We start from the raw sequence: 13818 nt of genomic DNA on the forward strand, positions 1-13818 counted from the left end.
CTACCACCAAAATAAATTATATATCACTTTGCATCATTAGATTAGACAGCTTCACTATCATTTACTTTTACTACTACATCTAGTAGTTATGTTTTGTTTATCTTTTTTGATTAAAAAGAAAAAAAATCATTTATGAGTTCTTGTGTAAGAGAGAAGCAGAGAGCAGCAAAGCCACGAATGCGATGCTGGTTAGGCTAAGATGAACTCAGTCACAACTCAGTTCATCTCAACTCATATTATTGCATTTTTTTCAAATTACCTTCTTACTTGGGAAAATCCCTGGATCAATTAGTTTTGTAAGTAAAACAAAACCTTTTTCTTACTTAGAGCATCAATAATATTTTCAAGGTAATCCAAAAAAATTGTAGATGGTATTCAGAGTTAACAGTTGCTTGCTTTCATAATCCATGGTTCGTACACTCGTATGTATCAGTTTGAGAAATGTGTTTTCTTTGTGTAAATTCTCATTGCTTTGGTAATGCAAGGCCAGATATTCTTACTAGATAAAGCATAATAGTATTGTTTGCATTCTCTCACTAAATATGGAGTCCTGTATTATTTTTCCTGTTAGCGAACTTAAAAAAAACAACAACAAATATTGTTGTTTACCTAAGGAGCTAACTTTATACCAGTGATGCATATCAAATTGGCCCAAATATGAATTCGTACATTAAACAAGAGAGTAATTTCACAACCCAGTGTTCCAAAAAGTTGAACTGATGGTTCAGTTTTGCTAGGGACATTAGCATTCTTAGTTGAATCAGTCATTGCTTTCTCCAACAAAAGTTTCCATTCCATCTGTTCTTTTGGTTTATTATTCTTTGGTGTGTCATTTACTTTATTTCCCAAATATATAGGGTTCTTGCTTTGTCATTTAAAATTATTGCTAGTTTTGCTACCTTTTGGTGAAGAGGAAGCCTTGTAACTGTTTATGTTTTATAGTAGCTGATTTATAATGTTAATGCTACCTCGCAGGGTTATAAAGTCCAAATGAATTGTATACGTAACAGGCTTGGAGCAATGCTTAGCCTATACTGAGTGCAGTATTAATGTTAGCTGTTCACATCATCATCATCATCATCATCATCATTAATCTAAAAGCCAACGACTCCTGGGTCCCACGTGGCAGCCGAGCTTTGCCAACTCAGTTTGCTCACTGAGGCGTGAGGATAAAAAAATTAAAACCTACTTCTGTGCTACCTTTCATAGAATCCCAGAATTGAACGTTTTACTATCTGAAGAGGGGTGCTAATTTTAATTCACATTCATCTAGCTGTAAGAATAAGTTACTATGCCCCTGTCACAGTTTGGAACTTAATAACCGATTGGAGTTTTGGGTGGAAACAAAAGCAGGCCCTCACATCTTAATTTTTCCTGAATAGTCCTTTGTAGCCCATCTTCACCACTGAGAAGGAGAACATTGCTAAGCACTGTGGTAAACCAACAGAGTTGTTTATAAAATAACTCAAACAACAGGTAAAATTTTGAGTATATTTTTGAGAGTTTTGGCTAAAACTAGAGAGGAAGCAACTTTTGGAATTCAAGTATGAAGATTCTTGAAGGATTAGATACATGTGTGTTGTTTTTCTATTTTTAGAAAATTTCACCTGAGCCTATGTTTTGTGTCTGCTTGAGGAAAGCAAAAATATGTATTGGTGGCACTGGAATCACCTGTTCCTATTTTTATTTTAGCAAGATGTAAAACCTTTAATAATGGTATGGAAAATATTTATGATCTCACCTGTTGTTTCTAGTTGTCTGAGTAGAAAGGGGAGGCGCGCTTAATCAATGGTCAGCTAACCCTCATTCATTCAGGTATGGATGAACTTAATTCCACCACTTTTTCTGATACTATAATTTTTCTAAAAGTTTTGGGAGCATTTAGTGATGGTGACTTGTTAAAAAATTACTGTCACTTATAATGCAGTGTTATATAGCATTGCATATTTGTTTTGAGTCAGTTTCTCCCTCATGATTTGAAAATCAAAACTAAATTCAACATCTGTGTGAGTTTTCTTGTGGTATAAGATCAGCCCCTCCCCCACCCCCATTCTTCTGTAAAAGGATTTTCCAGTTTCTCTATAGTTTCCATATGCTGATGTTTAAAACTTCAGGCAGTAAAGCTTTTCTTATTTTGCACTTGGCTAACGTTGTGTTACTGTCTTTGCTTGCTCAGAAGAGCTCTGGGAATGATTTGGTTATACCGTAGATTGTTATTTATAGAATACCGTTTATCTGGCATTTAAAAAGTTTTCATATATTTTTAGATAGTGTGAAAAGTAGTATGATGAGTTTAGCTTTGAATATTAATACCTGTTAATTATTAATCATCCTAAGGAATGATTCTTTGTTTTTGGAAGGCTTTATTAACGTTTTTAATCTGGAGGTAATAGGACACACTGTAAATGTAATTGCCTGTGTCAGTTGAAGTATTTCATATGCAACACTATTAGAAATAAAAGTTCGGAAGGGAATTGGGCAATTGACATTTGAGTGCGTCCTTCCTACAGCTGAGGGAATTGAAGTTCAGAGAGGTTAATTGCCCGAAGTCAAACAGCGAGCAGGTTCTGGAACAGGATTTTAGCATCTGACTCCAGTGTCTCTGTTCTTTAACTTGCAAATTGCTGCATCTGGGAAGAACACAGTGGGTTACCCTTGGCTCTGCCGCCCCTTAGCTGTATGTCTCTGTTATTATATTATTATGTTATTATTCTTATTCTTAGACCTCAGAGTTTTATTATTTATGAAAATGTCAGAGGCTTTTTGAAAAATAAAATCCCCTTTATTTCTTTAAAATTTTAAAAATATGATTTATGTTTTCTGGTGTAATTATCAGAGAAACAAGTTTTCTTTTTTATTGTATAGGCACTTTCAAATTGAACAAGGTTTTGATTCATAACAAAAGTATTTAAAATCATAATGAGTTAAAACTTCTTCATAGGTGTCTCTTTTGCCAATAATGAATGACAAGATTCCTACAACACTGGTTGACTATAAAAAAAAAAGTGTGATCATCGTGGTGGAGAAGGTCATTCACATCTGTAATACTAACTTCAGCTGGGTGAATTTTGATTTCACTTTTCCATCCAGTGATAGTCCCAGCCAGGATAAAATGCAGGTTTTTTGGGAAGGTAGTTCCTGAAACTCCTCTATTCAGTAGGAAGCATCGATAACAGACTGGAAGGTTGGTCCTGGTGGTGACCAATGGAGCCTGGAAGGGGCGGCTGAGGGATGGTGTCTCTTCGATGGCTCCACTGAAAGAGAAGCGCAGAGTGAACGGAAGACAGTTGGTTTCCCTCCCTCTTAGCCCACCTATCCGTACTTCTGAGACAGGCAGAACTCGATTATACTTTGTAGTAAACTAATCGTGCTTGCTAGCTAGCCCCTCAACAGTGACACATATCACACCATCTGAGGACAGATGGCTGGAGCATAAATCTGGAAATGTCAAGTCTATTGTGCAAGGCTTCTTGGTAAAATATTGATAGCTTAGTGTCCAGCTGTAACTGCTGGTTTCTGCTCTTCCTGTGTTTATCTTATTGTTTAAATAAGAATAATGCTCTTACTACTTTAAAAGCCACTGGAAATGTTAAAATTAGATTAAATTGTCAAAGTACATAACTGATGTTTGCATCTCTGTGTATTTGTGTTAATGAACGATTCGAAGTAGTACTCCATGGATGAATTTAGCCTCTGAATGTTTGAAATTCTGACCAGACCAGTTGTTTAATGTTAAGTCAAATCAGTGTAAAAAGAAAATGTCAAAGGACACAGTCTTCTTAAGGTTTAAAACTGTTTCAGAAATGATTTGGTGATTTAAATTTTCATAATACTCGTTACACCCAAGCAAACATTCCTACATATGTACACACCCATATTTAGTTACTATTTTAATTTAAAATGGTATCAATTCTTTACCACTATTTTTAAAACGAGTGCTTGTCTGTATTGACATTGTGTTTTGAATTTTTTTTAGTAGATTAGTACTTCGTTTTCAGAACACATACTAAATCAGTTCATGGTGTAACAGGAGTACCTTACAGACCCTGATATTCAGACTCTGTTGAATATCTTTTTTCTCTGTTGCACATTAACTAGCAACCCTGTTTTCACATTAACTAGCAACCCTGTGTTCAGGGAAGGTTGGATCGGCAAGATTCTTGTTTTCTTTGCGTGGGGCACTGTACTAACAGCTATAAATTGCATTTCCTGATAGTTTCCTGTGTAGCAATCTTTCTTAACTAGTCTATAGTGCTCTTTATTTCCAAGTCTTTATGGAGGAAGTGACTATAAATAGAGAAGTTAAATTTTATCCTAAAATACATTTTAAAAAAGCATCCGGAAAGTATCTGAACAGTTCTAGAATTTTTTTAAAAAGTTTACCCCTTAAAATAGTACAAAAAAAATTTTAATAATAACATTTAAAGACATGTTCTTGTCTTAAAGCAATATTGGCTTTACAGCCATCAGATCAGCATCTTGTGTGTTGTTTGGCCGGATGCATGACGGACGTACCAATTGCAAAAACTCTTGGATTAATTTGGTTAATTAATATCTAGATAGAACACTATAAATGAACTACTGTGGGACTTCTATGTGATACTTTCCATTGCAAAAGCAAAAACGCATGTAGGAAAAAGAAAACACACAACTCATGTTTAAAGCCTGTTTTTTTCTTTGTTTTAATATTACACAAGTAAATTTTGCCTTATGATCCATTCTGCACCACTTTCTCTACCATTTTGGGTCAGATGTTCTCACTGCATTTCCTGAATAACGTATTTACCATACATTTTACTCATTACCCCCGAGTTTACACCTTGTCTCCCCCAGGATATCTTTGCACTTGCCTGTCAGAAGGGCCAACTAGTGACCCTGACCTGGTTTTTAAGGATTTTAATCTGTGGAATTAGTTGCAATCTGTGTTTTGTTATAAGATTAAGCCTCTTTGTAGATGCTTATAACGACCTGTATAGAAATGTCCCTCAGGGGTGCTTCATGTTATGTTCACATCATTTTCAAGAATGCACAGCTCTATCTGTCAATCTCTGAAAAAAAGTAGTTCAAAACTTTCTGCAAAGTAGAAGATTTCATTCTGCGCTATGGCATTGACAGGGCTGGGCATTGTTCCCTACCCACACGGCAGGGGGTTGTTGACTGAGCCTTGAAATCCACACCCCCACCCCCATAGTAAGAAGAGCTCCCTCCTTGCTTTATCCTTGGGGTGACCCCAGGATGGATGTTGGATTGTCAACGGTCGTTTCATTGGACTTTGTTTAATCATTGAAAAATCAAGGTTGGTATTTTCCTTTTGATAAAGTGGAAAAATAATTGAATCATGACTTTTTATTTTATTTTATTTTTTGCCATTTAGAAAATGGGACAAGTTAGGAAAAGCCAATTATCATGATAATTTGAATCCTGCATTTTTCGAAGTTTGTCTCCCCCCACCAGACCGGGTGATCTAATTAGTGTTGTGAGCTTACACACTTAAAGAAGGGGACCATTGTCCTTTCGTGTTTGAAAGTGAAGGTCATCCATAATTACCTGAGGCAGAGGTTCCCAGGTGTACTAGGCATCAAAATCACTTTCTAAAAACTCAGATTTTAAGAATCGGGAATAAACTAATTACAACACAGAAGTTGTTAAAGAGCAAGTTGTTTATTGAGTTAAGAAAAATGGGATTAAATCTTTCAATGTTATGTCTTCTATCTGGCCATATGGTCTTCAATAGTGACCAGATGAAGAACTGTCTTGATGTAATTAAACTAGCTCTCATAATTGGGTATAATTGGACAATAAATTATCTTGGGTTTCTGGCCAGCAATTAATATCACTAATGGTCTAAATTTATTTTAATGCTATTCATTTGACAGACAGTATTGCTTAACAATACTGAGTGGGCTGGAGAGCCAGTTTCCTGAACTTAATCCTGGCTCGTCAAGTTAATAGTCCTGTGCATTTAGACAAGTTACTTGGCTTTTCTGGACCTCAGTTGACCTGTCTCTAAGTTGGGGATAAGAGATGTACCTACCTCGTAACCTTGTTGTAAGAAATGAATGAATTACAGTGAGCATTTGAGAAGTGTTGGTGGTTTTTATTCCACCAATAAATGAAAACTTATCATGTTAATGGCTTGCAATTATAGACTGAGATAATAAAATGTGTTTATCCATTCTCACAGGACATGAGCACCCCAAATATCTACTCAACCTATATGCATGTAATAGAAAAGCCTCTCGAGAGAGAGTGAAACAATGGAGAATCTGTACTTTGCACAATCACATACCCTAAAATAGCGTGTGAGGTTTTGCTAATTATGTAACTCAATAATGTTATGAGGGACCCAGCTCTTTCTTTTCTGTCATCCTCAACGTCTAGGCTGGTTCTTCCCAGAATCGCACAAGCACTGTAGTGGCTCCATCCCACACATTCCAGCAACGTGAGTTCAAAATCCATCCCCAAAGCCCTAGGAAGACTTGCTCTGCTGACCTGTGTGCTAGAATTGAGTTCTTTGTTCTTCCCTAAGCAAATCCTGAAAATGAAATCAAATGACAAGAAGTCACATAGCCCATCAGAAACAAACAGATACTGAAAAAATTGGGGTTCGGTTAGTGACGAAGGAGTTTGGCAAGGATATTGAGTAACTAACGTTGTAGCATTTATTAATTGTTATTATTTTTGCGGTACGCGGGCCTCTCACTGCTGTGGCCTCTCCCGTTGCGGAGCACAGGCTCCGGACGCGCAGGCTCAGCGGCCACGGCTCACGGGACCAGCCGCTCCGCGGCATGTGGGATCTTCCCGGACCGGGGCACAAACCCGTGTCCCCTGCATCAGCAGGCGGACTCTCAACCACTGTGCCACCAGGGAAGCCCCTGTAGCATTTATTTTTATATTTTAAATAGATAAATAACATTTATTTATGTATGAATATAAAGGCTAACATTTGGGTGTATGCAGCCTACCTACCAGAGGATGAATTAATTGTTATATATATAATTTCTCCTTATAAACTATTAACATCATTTCATGGATAAAGAAGGTCAATAGTCCGAGATGACGGATCCTCCAAGGTGAGCATCAGCTGACAGATACGTGGTCCTCTGAAGTTTAAGCTCTTTCCATTATAAAATGCAATTTCTTATTCCTTTTGGGCATCAGGATATTACATGATGCTCTTAATCTTACCTTATTGTAATGCTGATTTACCTTATTTTTGGAGACAGGTATGACTTTTATGTATATACAGATTCCGTATATAAGACACAGTGTTCGATCTTCTCATATTAGCACAGTTTTTCCTAATGAATTGACTGTTTTATTAAATAGAAATTGGATGTAGAATTTGTGAAATGCCTCATAATATCTTATGGAGTAATATGTAAGTGCTTCTGTTGAGCCCTGTGGCTCCAGCACGTGTTTTAAACTCTAATTTTCAAGATGTTAAAAACCCCCAAAGAGTCATTGTTGTCTGTCCTTAACATATTACAGTATTAAATTTATAATCTGGGTAACTAAAAGAATGGTGATACAAAATATGCTTGTATCTAGAAGGTTGAATGATTGCAGTGTCATGCTTAGTATAGAGTAGAATTACCTGGTGTTCACGGAACTAGAAAGATGCATTAGTTGAAGTTCAACAGTGATTCATTTGGTTGAAATTGTTTACGTTCTGCTTGGTTTTGCAAAATGGTTTTAACAGTTATAGAAATGATAGACTTAAAAAAAAAAACTTAAATGGTAATCCTCCCTTAAAATTTCTGATAAGAAACTTGGAAGATGGAAAACCGAAATGGACCTATAGAGTAAGCAAGTGGTCCTGGTTGCCTGTCCTCGGAGCAGAGATGCAGTGAGCTCCACCAATGGTCCTAAGTGCGCTTCACCGATTACTAGGCTGTCTGATGGGAGGATGACATTTCAGCATGGCCTCCACCCTGTACCTGGTTTTAATGAATATGATTTTGGATAAGGATAAGTAGAAATTGAAACTGAGAAATCTGATGACACTGGTGTGAAATTAGAGGAAAAATGCAAAGCAGTTGGTAAACTTTTAGCAAGATAAGATTCCAGTCATTTCACCTTTGTAATTGCCATGGTGAATGAAGATTAAGGCTGGAGTAATTCAACGCCTGCAACACAAAATGTTTGGGGTGGTGGTAAAGGGGACATCTCGTTCTCATTCCTCCTCCCACCTCACTGCCCCCAAGATTGGAGACAGAGTGTAATTTGCATCAGAAATTTGCAGTAATCAAGAATATTTCCTGGTCCCTGCCCCTTTCTCAGGATTGGAACCTCAGCTGTTGCTCTCTTAATGTTGAATAGCAGTGCCACCTATTTTTACCACAAGAATTGTTTTTTTTTTTTTCCTTTAAAACTTTACCCCAAATAGTGGTTTGACAGAGTCCTAACTTGACTACATGCCCAGAGGGAAAGGATAGAGACTAATTTGACCTCAAATTCTGTTGTTTTGCATGAAAAAGCTGAGTTTGTTGCAAATGCCTCAACACATTCAAAGAGGGCTGACACTTTGTTCCCCTTGCTATCCTTTGGAACTCATGAAAACGTGATTAAAATTTAATACCATTGTCTCAAAAGAAAAAGGAGTAAAAAGAACTTGGGCATGTGTGCTTTCTGCCGTTCCCTAACCACTCCCCCACCCCCAAACCAGATTGCAGGGTTCTGGCCCCATTCTTGAAAGGCTTTGTCTCCCTGGAAGTTTTAAAATAAAGTTCTTGCATCTGTTTTGACACTGACTTTCAAACATAGGAATTGTTTTTTAATACTAGAGCCATGTATCAAAAAAATTTTTTTATCCCTTATCTTTGACCAGATATCTGGCGTGTTCTGGAAAATTTTTGGTACACCCCTTAGAGAGTTGCTTATTAATTGTTTTGCAGCTTACAAAAGCACTCGGCTGTGTTGAGACTGACAGTATAATTTACACACATACACTGACAAACATTTATATTTGACAGAATAAATTGTACAGTCAGATGTTCATTGACTTTGTTATTTTAAAGCATTTTCTAATTGAAGTATATCTCTGGTTAATGCTACTATGCTATACTGTCTAGTAAAGTAAATTTACTGTATCTTGTGATGTTACATACTTAAGTATACCCTGGTATACCTAGGACAGGGCTGTTTTGTACCCATAAATAGCAAAATATTGTCCTCACTGATTCATGGATTAAAAAGATAAATGTTAAAAAATGCATTAGAAGGGGGAAACCAAAGAAATGAATGTATTTCCATTTAGTAGATCCTTTTGGTTTTCTGTGACATTGTACTAGGCTTGTGTCCTTTCTTCATTATCAAGTCCTATGCATGTAACAACCCCTTAAACTCTTTAAGCATTAGAATTAGAATTAACATATATAAAAGTATTTGCTTTTGGTAAGTATCTGTGGTATCATTAACTTTTTCTGCATGGCCTAGATTTGAACAACAGTTGTTCTGGGTTTGAGAAATATTACTGCTATATGCCAATACCCCAGTATAGAAGCAGATGAAAAAAATATTCAGGATATAGTAAAGTCAGCCTTCTAAAGGTTTGTAAAAAATCTCCCCAAATTCTGTTTTGGACTCTGATTCTTCTTCACGAATCATGGTTAGTTATGGTTTCTCATGTTTAAGTCTTAGAAATTAAGCAATTTCTTTCGCCTGGGAAGCCAAACGTTTACCACTATTTTGAATTACTCAGTAGGACATACTAGATTTCATCATGCACGTAATTAAGGCACATGACCTATGTCAGCTTCTAATTCAAACTTTTAAAATCCTTTACTTTGTAAAAGATATTTTGTTAAATAAGAAAACTCTCTTCACGGACTCATTTTAAATGCCTGTTTCTATACAACATGAAGGATCTCAGTTCAGCTCCCAGGATCGTCTTAAATACACCCATTGTGTTCTTCCTCAGTTTGACAAGCGGTAGAAGCCTCTCGAGTGCGTTTTTGTTGTTACAATCACTTCTGTTCTCATCCAGTGAGTAAGGGCAGGTTATATTGCTGTCCTGGGAGTCGTCCTTTTCACCACTTATTGCGTGTCTTTCTGTTTGGTGAGTAAGTCTGTTTGTTAAGCTGTGGAATAATGATTTACAGGGGAAATTGTGACATTGAGGAGTGGGCATTCACTTTAAGGAATCTGGACTTGCTGGGATGTTAGAAAGGTAGCAATCTTGTTTTCTCTTTCATTGGTATGTGTCTATTCTGACTGGTAACTGTTGCAACTCAGGTAGAATTTACAACTCAGTGTTTCACTGTTCTTTTGGAAAGTGTTGTGAAAGCTCCAGACGCTTACAGTTTCAAATAAAATTGGGCTTAAAAAACATCTCTGGCTAATTCTGTAGAGTTTAGGACACTTGGCTAAAAATGCGTGGGTACTTAGCAGTTACAGATAAGAGGGCAAGACCCCTAAGCCGTGGGTTATAGAAAATCATAACGAGTTTGTACCAATTAGCCTACAAGCCTTTTTATCTTAGATCATTTGAAAATACTACTTTGTCAATAAGATCAGTTCAATCAGATTGAGCTCTGGTAAGCGGTGCACAATTAGCTGAAGCAAAAAGTAAAAGGCAGAGTGTGGCACCAGTACTAAGAGGACATGTGGACCAAGGACAGAAGAAGGACAAGAGGGAGTGCTTTGGCATAGGGTCTCCAGGAAACGTAAGACTTTGAAAAAAAAGAAAAGTCTTTTAATCCTTTACGAGTTGTTTATCTCAGGGAGAAGGAATAGAAAATGTGTGGGTTTGGAAGCAGCATTTAATTGATCAGTGGTTCCGTGTAACTGGAATAGAAGCTAAGTGTGTATACTTGGGGTGAGCGGACATCGTGGAAGGGAAGCTGTCTTTGCAGTAGGTAGCTTTACACTCTTGCAGATTTCATATTATAGAGTCAAGGGACCGTCCGAAAGAAGGTAGGACTCATTTCTAAGTTACTTAGAACCTGACACTTTGAGGAAATGAGTTCGTAGGCACGATAAATATTTTATCGGTTCTAAAGATCAAGGCAATGATGATAGTTTACAATGTGATTCTTGCCTATAATTCCATATGGCTGATAAAATGAAGCAGAATTTCTGTTAAGAACTATAGCTACCAAAAACTTTGGAACAGCACGCACTCAAATTGGTTTTGGAATAAGCAAGTCATAAATGTGCCTCTGATGTGGCCGTGATAGATCATTTGGGCTGTAGCAATGAGGGATATAATGACTCACTTTTGAGCCATACTTTTGAGCAAAGAGATGTGCAACCCATGTGTCAGTAAGTAAGTAGGAGCTGAGAAATGTGTCCCTACAGGGAGGTGTGTTTGAAAGGTCTTACTTTGTCCAAATCTATTATATACGGTCAGTAATACCACAGTTGTCTGCATCTTTCTTTGATTGAGAAATAGTCTTGGCAAAATAGTAATGATGATGATAATAATAATAATTATATCATGCCTTTTGTATTTTCTAGGTATTCTGATTGGTAATTATTTTCTATGCATGTACTGTATTCTACATGATGTGTTGGGCGCCAAGGATATAAAATTGAATAAAGCACAATTCCTACTTTTCAAGTAGCTGAGTAATTCTTATCTATTTTCTTCCCCAAACTACTCAGAGATAAAATCACATTCTAGTGATAACAGTGACCTACTGTTTGGTGATTGATATTCCTCTGTCCCGAGTGAACCAATGGGTCCATTGAGCATTGCTGTGCTACTGGCTGAGAAGGTTAAACCCACTATTATACCTTCCTTTATCACCCGTGCCTGCTGGTGGGATGGGGTCAGGTACATGTATACGTTCAGAAAGTTTTTGTATAAAATACAGACAGTCTATGAACCAGAAATATCCTTGTCTAGATATTTTCGGGTGGGACATAGAAAAGTGAAGGGCTGTGGGTTAGTAGAAGGGCAAGAGTGTGTTGGGGAGGCTTAGTTATCGCCCTTGAAGTCCATGATTGGAACAGGTATGGACAGAAAAAGCCCAAACATTTTAACTTTGTTCATCTAAATGACCTTAAGCCAAGGGATTGAAGAGTGGTCGCACAGTTACATATGTTAAACCTTCATTGCACATAGGATGTGAGGCTGTATTCAGTTGAGTTTCTTGATGTTCCACATAACAATAACCAAGTGAAGTTAGTGTAAGAAGAATGTAGTTGGGATGGTACCAGAGGAGTTCTTCATAACCTCAACCAGCACAAGAACAGGAACGGGGTCGAAAACGGCATTAGGAACACCAAAAGTCCCGCTTCTCAAGACGTGAATTCTTGCTTGCTTCTGGAATTCTGCTTTATTCTTCCTCCCCTAGAGCAGCTTTCTTTGCCCCTCTGTTTCCATGTTAAAATTTGTCTGTCTCACATCCCTAAATGTGCCTTACGATAGTCCCAGCCTCTTTCAGTCTTTCAGTCCCACTTGCAAGTTCCTTGGGGAGATAGTGCAGTTGGTCCAGTTTGGATCAAAAGTCCAACTCTGATCTCATCAGTGTGGCTGGAAGGGGAGGGCGCAGGTGCAGTGATGGTGACAGTGGCCGTGGGGTTGAAGTAGAACCACTCAGAACACCTGTGTTTACCAGGCGCCCACCCCTTTGGATGGGTGGTAGGAAGGTAGGTGTGCGGGTGAGTGGAGGCGTTTCTCAGAAAACGGGGGATGGCACTGAATTTGGGCATAGTGGCCTTATACGATACATATGATTACAAAAAGGCTAAAACATCTTGAGGATATTAGAAAAAAAATAAGGATAGTGGAATAATAATGCAAGATAAGCGTTCAGGCATGTATATGGTACAAGGCTTTCTAATAGTTAAAGCAAAACTTGAAGTATTCATTATTCTTTGATCCTATAACTTTGTTTTGTTCCTCAGTTATATTTTGACTTAGTTTTTTCCTAGGAGATCCTTTTCCCATACACGCAATATACAAGATTTTGTCTTCTAATTGAATTTTAAAAATATAAGTAAAACTTCCCAACATTTTCTTCAAGTAGAATAGTGGCAGCACCATTCTATTTGAATGGATTGGGACCACAGTCCATGTCTTGAAAGCTAACACTTGAATTACTATTCTTAAAAGACTGCATCTATGTATCCATTTTCAACCAGTTAATAGGTCCTCAAATATTTTACTCAGTGCCTTCGAAATATCTTACTATTAGTTTTCTAGATTGTTCCCCATGAGTTAATGATTTTGGCTATTTTTCTCATTGTGAAAGGTGAAAGAGTCGGTGTAATCTTGATAAAAATATATCAGTTCCTACTGTTAAAAGTTTTTTGTCCCAGTCTTAAAGCTCAATACTTAAAAAATGGCCCCAGTTCTGTGGGATCCTGATTCCTTATGAAAGGCTGTTGAGTTGTCATTGATTAACTTGGCATATTAAGTTTCTTTCAGTTTATATTAAAATTCTTTTTTTAACTATGGGGATTACTCTGCTTAGAAAGTAAAGTCTTTAAACGATGAAGCATTTATGTTCTTCTTTTTAGATGACTTAAGAAGAAAGCTTGACTTTAAGCCATGTGCCAGACACTCTAACTTTTCCTGTTGTTTAAAAAAGGCCAGCATTAAAAAGTTAGTACAAAGAAAGAACCTAAGCTACCTCTCTTCAGAATTTTTCACATTCTTAGTTCACTGAAAGCATTTGTCAACACCTCATCACTAACATGGAGTGTAAGTTAATGACGCACAAAGTTTAAAACCTCATATTCAGTTAGAAGACCTATTAGTTTTGAAAGCAGTAAATCATAATTGGCATTTACTGAATTTTAGATAGGATCTACGTGTTGTATGTTTGGTTTAGAGTGCGTATAGCATTTTGTGTTATGCTGTGAAAC

The 13818-nt window shown here is 37.1% G+C and overlaps 1 protein-coding gene across 18 annotated transcripts in view; it reads left to right on the forward strand.

Moving 5' to 3' along the window:
* PARD3 (par-3 family cell polarity regulator) overlaps positions 1–13818 on the forward strand; it is a 637508-nt gene that overhangs the window by 202228 nt on the left and 421462 nt on the right. The gene's annotated exons all lie outside the window — the stretch shown is intronic.

This window comes from Stenella coeruleoalba (genome assembly GCF_951394435.1).
Source record: "Stenella coeruleoalba genome assembly, chromosome: 2".
NCBI classification, from domain to species: domain Eukaryota; kingdom Metazoa; phylum Chordata; class Mammalia; order Artiodactyla; family Delphinidae; genus Stenella; species Stenella coeruleoalba.